The 11,879-nt window shown below is 33.4% G+C and overlaps 1 pseudogene; it reads right to left on the bottom strand.

The window, feature by feature from the left end:
- Positions 1 to 5,685: 5,685 nt before the first annotated feature.
- LOC104821632 lies at positions 5,686 to 11,879 on the bottom strand (annotated as a pseudogene).

The raw sequence follows: 11,879 nt of genomic DNA, 5'->3' as shown, positions 1-11,879 counted from the left end.
GTCTTTCAACCGAAGAAAAGCGACTCTCGTCGAATAATGCATCTCTCGACTCTATAACTGTATGAACGGTTATATAGTCGTTTTGTTCTATAACATAGAACCTATAGGCCTTGTTATGAGAAGCATAACCTATAAAGATACACTCGGTTCCTCGTTCACCCAAAGTTTTTCGTTTGGGTTCCGGCACTTTAACTATTGCCCGACAACCCCAAATCCGAAAATAATTCAGATTTGGTTTTCGCTTATACCATAGCTCATATGGAGTTATTTTATTCTTTTTCGAGGGAACTCGATTAAGAATATAGCAAGCCGTTAACATGGCTTCTCCCCAAAAACCCTCGCTTAATCCCGAGAAAGAAAGCATGGAATTTACCATTTCTTTCAACACCCTATTCTTTCTTTCCGCTACAAGTTTTGTTGTGGTGTATACGGAGCGGTCGTCTCATGAATCACGCCTACAGATTCAAAGTATGTTGGATCATAATACTCTCCTCCCCTATCGGTTCTAAGCTTCTTGAGCTTAACCCCGAGTTGTATTTCAACCTCGGACTTGTACACCCTAAACTTATCCAAAGCTTCGTCTTTAGAATGCAACAAGTAAATGTAGCATAACCTAGTCGAATCCTCAATAAACGTAACTACGTACTTTTTATTTCCTAGAGACGGTGTACTATGAAAATCGCATAAGTCACTATGCACAAGTTCTAGAATGTCCGAACTTCTTTCTACATTTGGAAATGACAGCCTCGTAATTTTTGTTTTCATGCAAGTAAAACAACGATGATCATTCTCCAATTCACATGGTGGAATAAGATCTAACTTAGACATTACATGCATCCGTTTAAAATGAACGTGACCTAATCTAGCATGCCATAAATCTGAAACATTGGAAGAGAGAACATACAAAGAAGTACTCGGTTTATTAATATTGAGTTTGAACATCGAATTACATAGATAGCCTTGTCCAACAAAAATCCCCCCCTTTGGACAATACAAACTTATCAGCCTCAAACACCATATTGAACCCGAATCGATTCAATACGCTACCCGACACAAGATTCTTTCTAACATCCGATGCATAAAGCACATCTCGAAGAGTAAGAGTTTTCCCGGATGTAAACAACAAATCTACTTGTCCCTTTCCCAAGACGTCAACCGTAGATTCGTTGCCCATGTAAAGCACGCTCCCATCCTTGACGTCCTCAAACTCTTGAATAGGTTGCGGTCTTTGCATATGTGTCTCGTAGCACCCGAATCGATCCACCAAGAGTTATCACTCTCCTGTACATTATTCAACTCAGAAATCATAGCCACAAAATTCATAACCGAGTTTGTGTCAACATGAGGGATTGTACCTTGGTTGGATTGGCCTTGGTCATGTTTGCCTTGGCCTTGACCTTTCACTACAAGAAACATCAAAATTTGCGACAGAAAAATCTGTCGCAAATACAAAAGAATATCTGTCGCAATTATAAATTTGCGACAGATTGCGACAGAATCATTTCTGTCCGTATATTGTTGTCGCAAAAGTTTGCCGGTCGTTAATCTGTCGCAAAGTTGCGACAGACAAAATCCGAGTTTTGCGACAGAATTGCGACAGAAAAATCTGTCGCAAATATCTTTTTTAATATTTAAAAAAAAACAAAAAAATCTACGTTTACTACGGATTTGCGACAGAAAAATCCGTCGCAAATATTTTTTTTAATTTAAAAAAAAATATAAAAAATATATTATACATATACACATATATACATATATTCACATACACATATACGCATATATTACACATATATTACACATATACACATATATATTTACATATAGACATATATATACATACACATATACACATACATAAACACACATTCATACACATATATACACACATAAATTTACATACACATACATATATATTACACATATGCACATAATTATACATATACACATAAATTTATATATATACATATATATATATACACATATATTCATATAGATACATTTACATACACACACATACATAAACACACATTCATACATATATATACACATATAAAATACATACATAAACACATACACATTCACATTCATATATATATATATACACAACACATACATATACAAATCCATATACACGATATATATACACATACCTTGGCGAATTTTGAAGAAAAACAATTTGTTGAAGAAGATTGGAGAAGATTGAGATTTTTTTAAAAAAATTTCGAAGTCTGGAGGAGAAAGACGAAGTCGCAGCTTTTATTAAGTGTTGCGACGGATATTGCAGTCGCAACCCGTCGCAAAACGAAAAATAAACCGCGAAAATTTAAAATTTTTCATCGAAAATTGCGGAAAAAAATAAAATTTAGATTTGCGACTGAAATTTCTGTCGCAAATCTGTCGCAAATAAACTGCGAAAATTTGAAATTTTTCATCGAAAAATAAAATAAAATAAAATTATTATTTGCGACAGAAATTTCTGTCGCAAATCTGTCGCAAATTCCAAAAATAAATAATATAAATTGAAAAATAAATAAAATTAATATTTGTGACAGAAATTTCTGTCGCAAATCTGTCGCAAATCCGCAATTTTTAAATTTCTGTCGCAAATAATGTTTGGTTCTGCGACGACAACGTTTCCGTCGTATTCCGTCGTAAATTTACGACGGATTTTGCGACTAATTGCGACGGAATAAAAATTTTCGCATTCCGTCGCAAATTCGTCGAATTCTGTCGTAATTTCTTTGCGACGGAAAAATTCCGTCGCAAATTCTGTCGTTATATTAAGATTTTCTTGTAGTGCTTGTTCCTATTCTTGTAAGAATAGCAATCCTTTTTAAAGTGTCCGGGCTTGTTGCAGAACCAGCAACTCCCACTCGACTTAGGCCTTTTGTTTGAGTGGCCTTTCGGGGATTTGTTTGGCCTCTTTTGGCCCCGTTTCTTCTCTTCCTCCACCACATGAACTGTAGTAGACGAAGAAACATGTGTCTTTCTTGTCATGCATTCGAAAGTTCTCCTCAATACGAAGATGCGACCCCAATTGCTCAAGGGTCATATCCTCCTTCCTATGTTTCAAGAAATGTTTAACGTCTTTCCAAGACGGTGGTAATTTGTCGATAATGGAAGAAACCATAATAGTTTCATCCATTTTCAACTCATGTTGAGTAAAACTACTCAAGATCCTCTGGAGCTCATGAAATTGCTCCATAACCGGTCTTGCGTCCACCATCTTGTAAGTGTTAAACTCGCTTACCAGAAACCTCTTACTCGAGGCGTCTTCCGACATGTATTTTTCTTCCAATTTGGACCACAATTCTTTTGCAGATTTTGATACACATCAAAAAGGGCATCGGACATACCGTTCAATATGTGTCCGCAACACACATAATTGTCGTTGTCCCACTTGTTCCTCGTGCACGCTTGAGCGAGCGTCTCCTCTTCATTCTCCTCCGGTCGTGGAGTGCTGATCACATATGCCACATGCAATATAGTAAGAAGAAATTTCATCTTTTTTTGCCACCGCCGGAAAGCCATGCCCTCGAATTTCTCGAGTTTGTGAAAATCAAGAGTTAGATCTCTCACCGAAGAACCCATACCCGTCATTCGATTCCCCCTTCCCCGTGTATCCGAAATAAGGGTTAACGTTTTAGATTGTTATATAAAAAGATGGATCTGGATACACGAGAATGAATACAAAAGAAAAACATAATCAAAAAACAAAATAATAGATGAACCCGGATATAATCTTCTAGGCGTGATTTCACTTTCCTAAAATGTTATTCCCTCCCCACCGAGCAAAGGACAATCCCGAGAATACGTTTAGAGATACAAAGAAGATCAGCAACGATTGATTCGTTCGTCAAAAGTTGTCCGTAACAGAAAAACCCGCGAATGAGAATGAACAAGAAAAGTTGGAGAAGAGTTTGCAAAATTCTTCACCAAAATGGCTCCCAAATCTCTCAAAAATCAATTTTATTTCATCTCTATATGTCCAGACGTTTAGGAATGTTTTTTAACACTCCAAAAGTCAAAAGGTGCAAAGAATCGGAAGTTTTTTTTTCCGAACAGACACGATTTTTCGTTCATTTTGAACAACTCAGAAAAATCAGGCGGGTCGCTCATTTTCCGAGCAGTCGCTCATTTTCCAGTTTTGTTCATCAGAGAAAATGAGCTACCCGCTCATTTTCCTGAACGGTCGCTCATTTTCCAACCGGTCGCTCATTTTCCGAGCGGTCGCTCATTTTTTCCATTTTTGTTCATCAGAGAAAATGAGCTACCCGTTCATTTTTCTGAGCGGTCACTCATTTTCCGAGCGGTCGCTCATTTTTTTCAGTTTTGTTTCATCAGGAAAAACGAACTACCTTCAATATCTTCCGACTAATCCTTAATACTTAACCAATTCACGACACGTCTTTTACAAGCATTTTACTCCTCCACCATACTTGTAATGCACGTGAAACAAGAATCCTTTGAGAGATTTTAAAGTCCACCAATCTATTCTAAAATAACTAACAACTTTTGATGCAATATCTAAGGGGACTGAATGTGAACATTTATTTTATTATGAATACACAATCACATCAAACCAAAAAAAAGATAATCTTATTGTGAATTCATATTAAATTTAATGAAAGGTTAATATTGATTTCATGTGCTTACTACTAATAAAACAAAACTAATGTCTTGGATTCTTTGTTACCTTATGACTAATGTTTCAATAGTTAATTTTCCTAAATTTACCTTTGTATATAGACAAAATTCTTCAAATTATTCAATTTGATTCATATTTCATTTACATATGGTACGGTACAAAGATTTGAAAGTTAATATGATTCAAAAGAGGCAAAATGAATCGATTATATGTATAACGAGGAACTAAAATCGCATTATTTTATTTTAGCTTCGAGCAATGTAATTTATTTATATAGATGTACTTTAAAACAAATGGCACCACTATCGTACCCGAGTCCCCGAAAATCGTACGGGTGTACCACAGAAAATAAAATATAAATAAAGATGCTAATCAGATCATAAAAATGTCAAGTTTGCCTCTAATCAATTTGTAACGAAGACAACAACTCTAAGCTCTATATCAATCAAAAAATTATGTATTCCAAACGCTAATACATGATATATATAGAGGATGGTTCTACTTGTAATAAACATATAATAACTTCGATAATTTCACTAAATAAAAATTATAAATGGTGGAGTATGTTTTTGGAGCTCGAAGAATACCCATATGAACAAAAGTTAATATAAAATAATGTTATACATGGATAACGTCACAATTGATATGTGTAACAAAAGTAGTTATGGCAATAATGTACCACTTAATTATTATAAAATTTATCAGTATAATATTTATCCAATGATTGAATTTAGTATCAATATATATATAATAAGCAAATTGTATTTGGTATCACATAATTAATCGTTTTTTTATAATATTATGAGGAACATTTGACTCGTTCCATTAAATATTAATATTTTTTTGTTTCATATTCTTCTTTCATTTCACAATAACGGAAAATCAAACAAAAGGGATAGAAAAGGGATAGACCAAGATAAAAACCTTAAGGAGGATCTTTCCTATGCCTAACACAAAATCTGCACCGGTGTTTCCAATACCCGTTGCAAATTCACAATCAGAAGATCGATTTAACTTCATGATTATTCAAGCGAAGAAGCAAATAGATTGAGTAGTCACTACTACAACATAAGTTTATTACCAGAGACAAAAAGCTTGGAAATATACTGTCTGATAAACACAAACACATATTTTGACACAAATCCATTAGAGATCCAAAGGTAAAGACTCTATAACTCGTAAGTCATGCCGACTTTGAGAAGCTTCGATCGAGGGATGGCGAGTGATTTATCTCCTTCTCTGCAGTTCTTTTTCAAGAAGTTGTAGGCATGGTTAACTATGAACTTCTTGAACAGAGATGACGAATTGTTCTCGGCCATGATTTCTGTTTCTCCCATGAGATAAACCACTCCTTTTTCTCTTGCTTTATCTATAAACTCGGTCTGATCATCGACAATCTGGATACTTCCTGAAATGCTCTTATTTGAAACTGAAGAGTTTATCGACACGATTCTCCCGGATGAACGACGAGAAATGTTAGATGAGGATATGTTGATCTCATTTGCTTTATCCAATGATGAATCATCATTGCCTTGAACGGTCGATTGTTTTCTCGTTTCTTCATTCACAAACAAGGTGGAAACATTGTTGTTCTCGAGTTGGGGGGCTCCTCCTCCGCTAATGAAGTACTCGTGACGGATAAACTCTTTCAAGTAATACACTAATTGACGTTCAAACTCGTGTGGATCTTCAATATCTTCCTTGTAACCATACCTCACCACACATTTGAACATTCCAAAATCTCGTGGTTCAACATAGCGGAAAAGAAACCGCTCTGATAAAGCCACTCGGTTCACGGGAAGTGACTTAATCGAAACCAGGACAAACACCGAGTGAACTGATGAAACGTTCGATATATAGTGAGAAAACAAAGGAGTGATACCCTGGACAAGCTCTGTGTAGAAGAGTCCAATCCCTGGAATACGGTGTATGTTAGGGTTTCGAGCCAAATCTCGGGTGAATTCGCTCGAGATCTTCTCCCTGAGCTCGTACTGATACTTGAGGATATGAACATAATGCCAAATCGCCATTATTACCATCAAAACACTGGCAAGAGCAAGTGGCAAATATCCTCCTTTGGTGAACTTGTACATGACAGATGACACATACACCGTCTCTATAACCCCGAAAACAATCAAGAACACCAAGATCCACCAAATGCTCGTCTTCCATATGATGAGCATTATAAGACTGACCATTAAGGTTGTGATAACCATGACAGTTACCACAGCAATTCCATAAGCATTTCCGATTTTTTCAGTTGTTTTGAAGGAAATAGTGACGATAACACAAGCCACCATGAGAAGATAGTTAATCTCGGGGATGTAGACTTGCCCTTCATAACTAGCTGACGTGTGAACAACTTTTACCTTCGGAAAACACCCGAGGCGTAGAGACTGTGAAACTATTGAAAACGCTCCAGAAATCATCGCTTGGCTCGCTATGATCGTTGCTGCTACCGCCACAACAAATGTTGGCCAATACAATGGATCTGCGGATTCAAGAATCGAAAGAAAGATTTCATCGAAAAGAAAAAAAGAAAGAATCGAAAGATTAGCATATACAATTCCTTGTAAAGACAAGGAGAAGATCTATATTCTTAACTAACCTGGAACCGAGTCATAGAACGTGTTTGAAACATTTTCCGGATGTTTGACGAGATATGCAGCTTGTCCACAATAAATCGTTGCAAGGGCAGGGAATGTAATGCATGAGAAACTGATCTGCAATATTTTTATATTTATCGGATTAATGAATCATGAACAAATTTTTTTTACATTTTCGGGTTAACGAATGATAACCATCTAAGTTACATGGTCTGACCTGTATGGCTCGGACGCTGAAATGGCCGAGATCGGCAAACATGGCTTCGGTTCCTATTCATTGTTATGGAAATGTTAATGACAAAAAAAATATAATGAATATTTTCACGTAGGGTGTGCATAAATACCCAAAAATAGGATATCCGAATTTTATACAGGTATCCAAATATTTCAGCGAGTATCTAAATATTTTGTCCGATACAATAGTCTGGGTACCTAAGACTCTAGTGCGAGTGCAGATATGAAATTACGATACACAAATCTTTCGAATACGTATCCCAGTATTCTAATTTTTTTAGGTAATCGATTTGTGTTCACACCTCTAGACTTTAGAACTCACCTGTTATGCAGAGAAAAATGCCACCGAGCGAGATCCAACCCTTTTTACCGTTTCTTCTAAAGTATTGAATGATATATAACGGGTTAATGGCACGCAAAACGGTGATGTCATGTTTGAATAAGTTGTAGAGCCCGATCCCGGTGAGGAACGAGAACCAAATGATGATGATCGGAGCGAAGGAGAATCCGACTTTATCCGTTCCGAATCGCTGAAAGGCGAAGAGAAGGATCAAGATTGCAACCGAAACTCCAACTACAGCATCTGCACATATATATCCAACCCAACAGAGTTAGCCTTTCGTTCATGTTCACAATATAGTACTGTTCACAAATACGTTATTAATACTATTTATATGTATACGTTATACGATACTATTTGTATATTTTGAACGTGTGTTAGTTTTAACTAAGGGTTTGTAACAACGAATACAAGACACATGTTAAGAATGTGACATTACCTTGTCCAAGAGATTTGATTCCACCAACCGAAGAAAGCACTTATTGATCAAGAAAGGAACAAAAAAAATCTGTTAGTTGATTCTTTGAATAGACCAACTCAAATGGGATATATATATACACACACACGTTCTTATGATGAGAAAGATATATATACATGGGATATATATATATATATAGTACCTGAGATGGAAGGAGTGAGCACACCATCACCAATGACCATGGAAGTGCCCATGATGGTGATGAGGAAGAGAAAAATTTGAGAGAATCTGCTGTTCTCGAGCTTCTCTTTGATCTTGTGGGCTCTTTCAAGTTGTGTCGTTGGAGGTTCAAGCCTATAGTTCGATAGCTCTTTGTCTTCCGGTTCTTGGTTAGGAATTAATCCGATTTTCGCATATCGACATATCAATGAATATAACGCAAACGTTCCTCCTGCATCCATAATATATATATTATACATTCGGTACGTACGGTCCATGCATGCAGTGATAAATAATGCCATCGATTATATTTAAAAATAATCGAGACATTTGAAAAACAGAAATCTCGTTAAAGTTTTAGCATTTTTTTTTTATAAAATCTAATCCGAAAGAAATTTAAATTCAACTTAAAAATTGATTGGATATAATTTTGCAAAAAATAAAATATCCAACAAACAAAACCCCGAAAAGTTCACTCGTTCGTAATTCAGCACCTAGATTTCGTTATATTATTAAAAAGGGAAAATAACATTTTTCTACACCAATTTAGTAAAATGTGACATTTTCCTACACGAATTTTTAATTTGACAAAAACCTACATTATATTGTCAAATGTCCCAAATTCGTACACGAATTACCCAATTTTACTGCAATTTACTACACAATCTAAAACGGTGTTAAAATGTCCATTAATTGCTGACGTGGAAGGCCACGTGGGTGACGTGGAATGTCACGTGGAAAATTTTGTCTTGTCAGCATGCCACGTCAGATTTAAAAAAATTAAAAAAATTTAAAAAAAACTTAAAAAAAATAAAATAAAATAAAATAATAAAAAAATACATATATATACATATACATATAAATATATATACATACAAACATATATAAATACATATACATATATACATGTATATATATATAAACATATGCAATACATATATATTGTATATATACATATATATATATATGTATATATACATACAAAATAAAAAAAAATACATATATATATATATACATATATCTATACGTGTATATACATATATATTCATATCTATATACAAATACAAATATAAACATATATACTCCTATGTATTAATATATACATACAAAATAAAAAATATACACATATATATACATACATCTATACAAATATATATATATACATACAAATATATTTATATATACATAAATTTTTAATTTGATATACAAGTATATATTTATATATACATTAAAAAATTAAAAATACATATATATACTAATATACATATATGTACATACAAATATATTTATATATACACAAATATATGTATGTATGTATATTTGTATAGATGTATGTATATATAGATATATTTATACATAAGATTATATATATTTATATTTGTATTTGTATAAGATATGAATATATATGCATATACATATAGATGTATGTATATATATTTTATTTTATTTTGTATGCATATATATATATATATATGCATTGTATATGTTTATATATAAATACATGTATACATGTATATGTATATATATATGTGTGTGTATATATAAATATATTTATATGTATGTATATGTATATATGTATTTTTTTCGATTCTTTTTTTACTTTTTTATTTATTTATTTTTAAATCTAACGTGGCGTGCTGACGTGGTAAAATTTTCCACGTGGCCTTCCACGTCATCAATTAACGGATATTTTAACACCGTTTCGGATTGTATAGTAGATTGTAGTAAAATTGGGTAATTCGTGTGTGGATTTGGGACATTTGATAATATAGTGTAGATTTTTTTCAAATTAAAAATTCGTGTAAAGAAATATCACATTTTACTAAATTGGTGTACGAAAATGTCATTTTCTCTATTAAAAAAAATCCAAGATTTTGATGGTTCCTAATTTATTATATATATATATATATATATATATAGATAAATAGATATATAAATGAAAAACAAACAAAAGGGTACAATTCAACGATGAGATAATCTCATAATAAACTATTCCATCTTCCAAATCTTAAAAACGACATGAAAAATGTAATAAAAAAGTCAATGATACCTCCAATTATTTCTTTTATTTTGTTTTTCATAAAAGTACTTAGAGCAGACCTAACCACGTTTATTTCTTTATTAATTTCTTCAGAACACAATCAAATTCCAATATGGTTATGGTTTAATTTCAGTTGGTTCAGTCTAAAAAAATATCGAAACAATATTTAGAAAGAAAAAACTGTTTTTTTTATAATCCAAAATTCACCAAATATTTGGTCCAACTATGTTGTTAGATTGGATTCAGTTTTCAGATTTTGTGAAACAATTGCTCATCAAAATAAGAAACATTATTTTCTATTCAAATTTTCATTATCTAAATATTAAATCTGGTTTTAAAATTTTCGATTAAGAAAACAACATTACCTAAATGAAATGAATAAAACTTTGATTCGGTTCAGTTCAGTTTAGTTACTTCAACTCTTACAAACTAATCGAAAATATAACCCTAAACAAAATTTTCATCCACCGACACTGACTCGAACTATATTATAAATTTCACACTTGCTCACGTGATAATGTTTTCCTTGCACATACGGAGCGTATAGATTTCCCCAAAACCGAATTGTTTTTACGCAAAAAAAAAGAGATTCGTACGTATATCGAAGTAAACGATATTTAAGAAAATAATAAATTAAATACAAAAACAAATTATAGAGTAAATTATACCTTCGCCATTGTCGTTGGCCCGAAGGACGATGAAGACGTACTTGAGAAGGGGGATGAGAGCGAGCGTGTAGATGATGAGCGAGAGAACACCAACCACGTCATCTCTGTCGTCGATCCCATCTGGGAAAGTGCTCGCATATACATACAATGGCGATGTCCCTATATCTCCGTACACCACTCCTATGCTTTGAAACGCTTTTAAGAATCGAAAATAATTAAAAAAATATATCTGTATTATATATTCGAAGGTTAGGTTTTTCTACGATTATATTCTAATATTAAATCAAGAATAGTAAGAGTTTTTAATAACATTTTGCTCAAATCTTTAAAAATATAATATATAATACCAGAGAAGATTTGACGATATTCGATGGAGTTTTTCCGGCTTCCACGTGGAAAGAGTCGATACGATCGAGTTTCTCCCACGACATCTGATGCAAGAACACATGAGATATATATATTAGTACTATATATAGGAAGAACAAGATTCTCCATATAATGAAACATTGATCGAAAATTATTTATTTTCATATATATGATTGATTTTGGAAGCAAATGTTGTAATCAATGTATACATGTATGATCAGAAAATGTGAAGAGCATACCTTCCTGTCTTTCAACTCGTTCTCATGACCCGCTTGGTCATTGGTTGGCTGTTTATCTTCCATCTCTCTCTCTCTCGGATTTGTTTTTGTGGGCTTTAGA

The sequence above is a fragment of the Tarenaya hassleriana genome, unplaced genomic scaffold, assembly GCF_000463585.1.
Source record: "Tarenaya hassleriana unplaced genomic scaffold, ASM46358v1 Cleome34, whole genome shotgun sequence".
NCBI classification, from domain to species: domain Eukaryota; kingdom Viridiplantae; phylum Streptophyta; class Magnoliopsida; order Brassicales; family Cleomaceae; genus Tarenaya; species Tarenaya hassleriana.
This window is presented reverse-complemented; position numbering and strand designations above follow the sequence as displayed.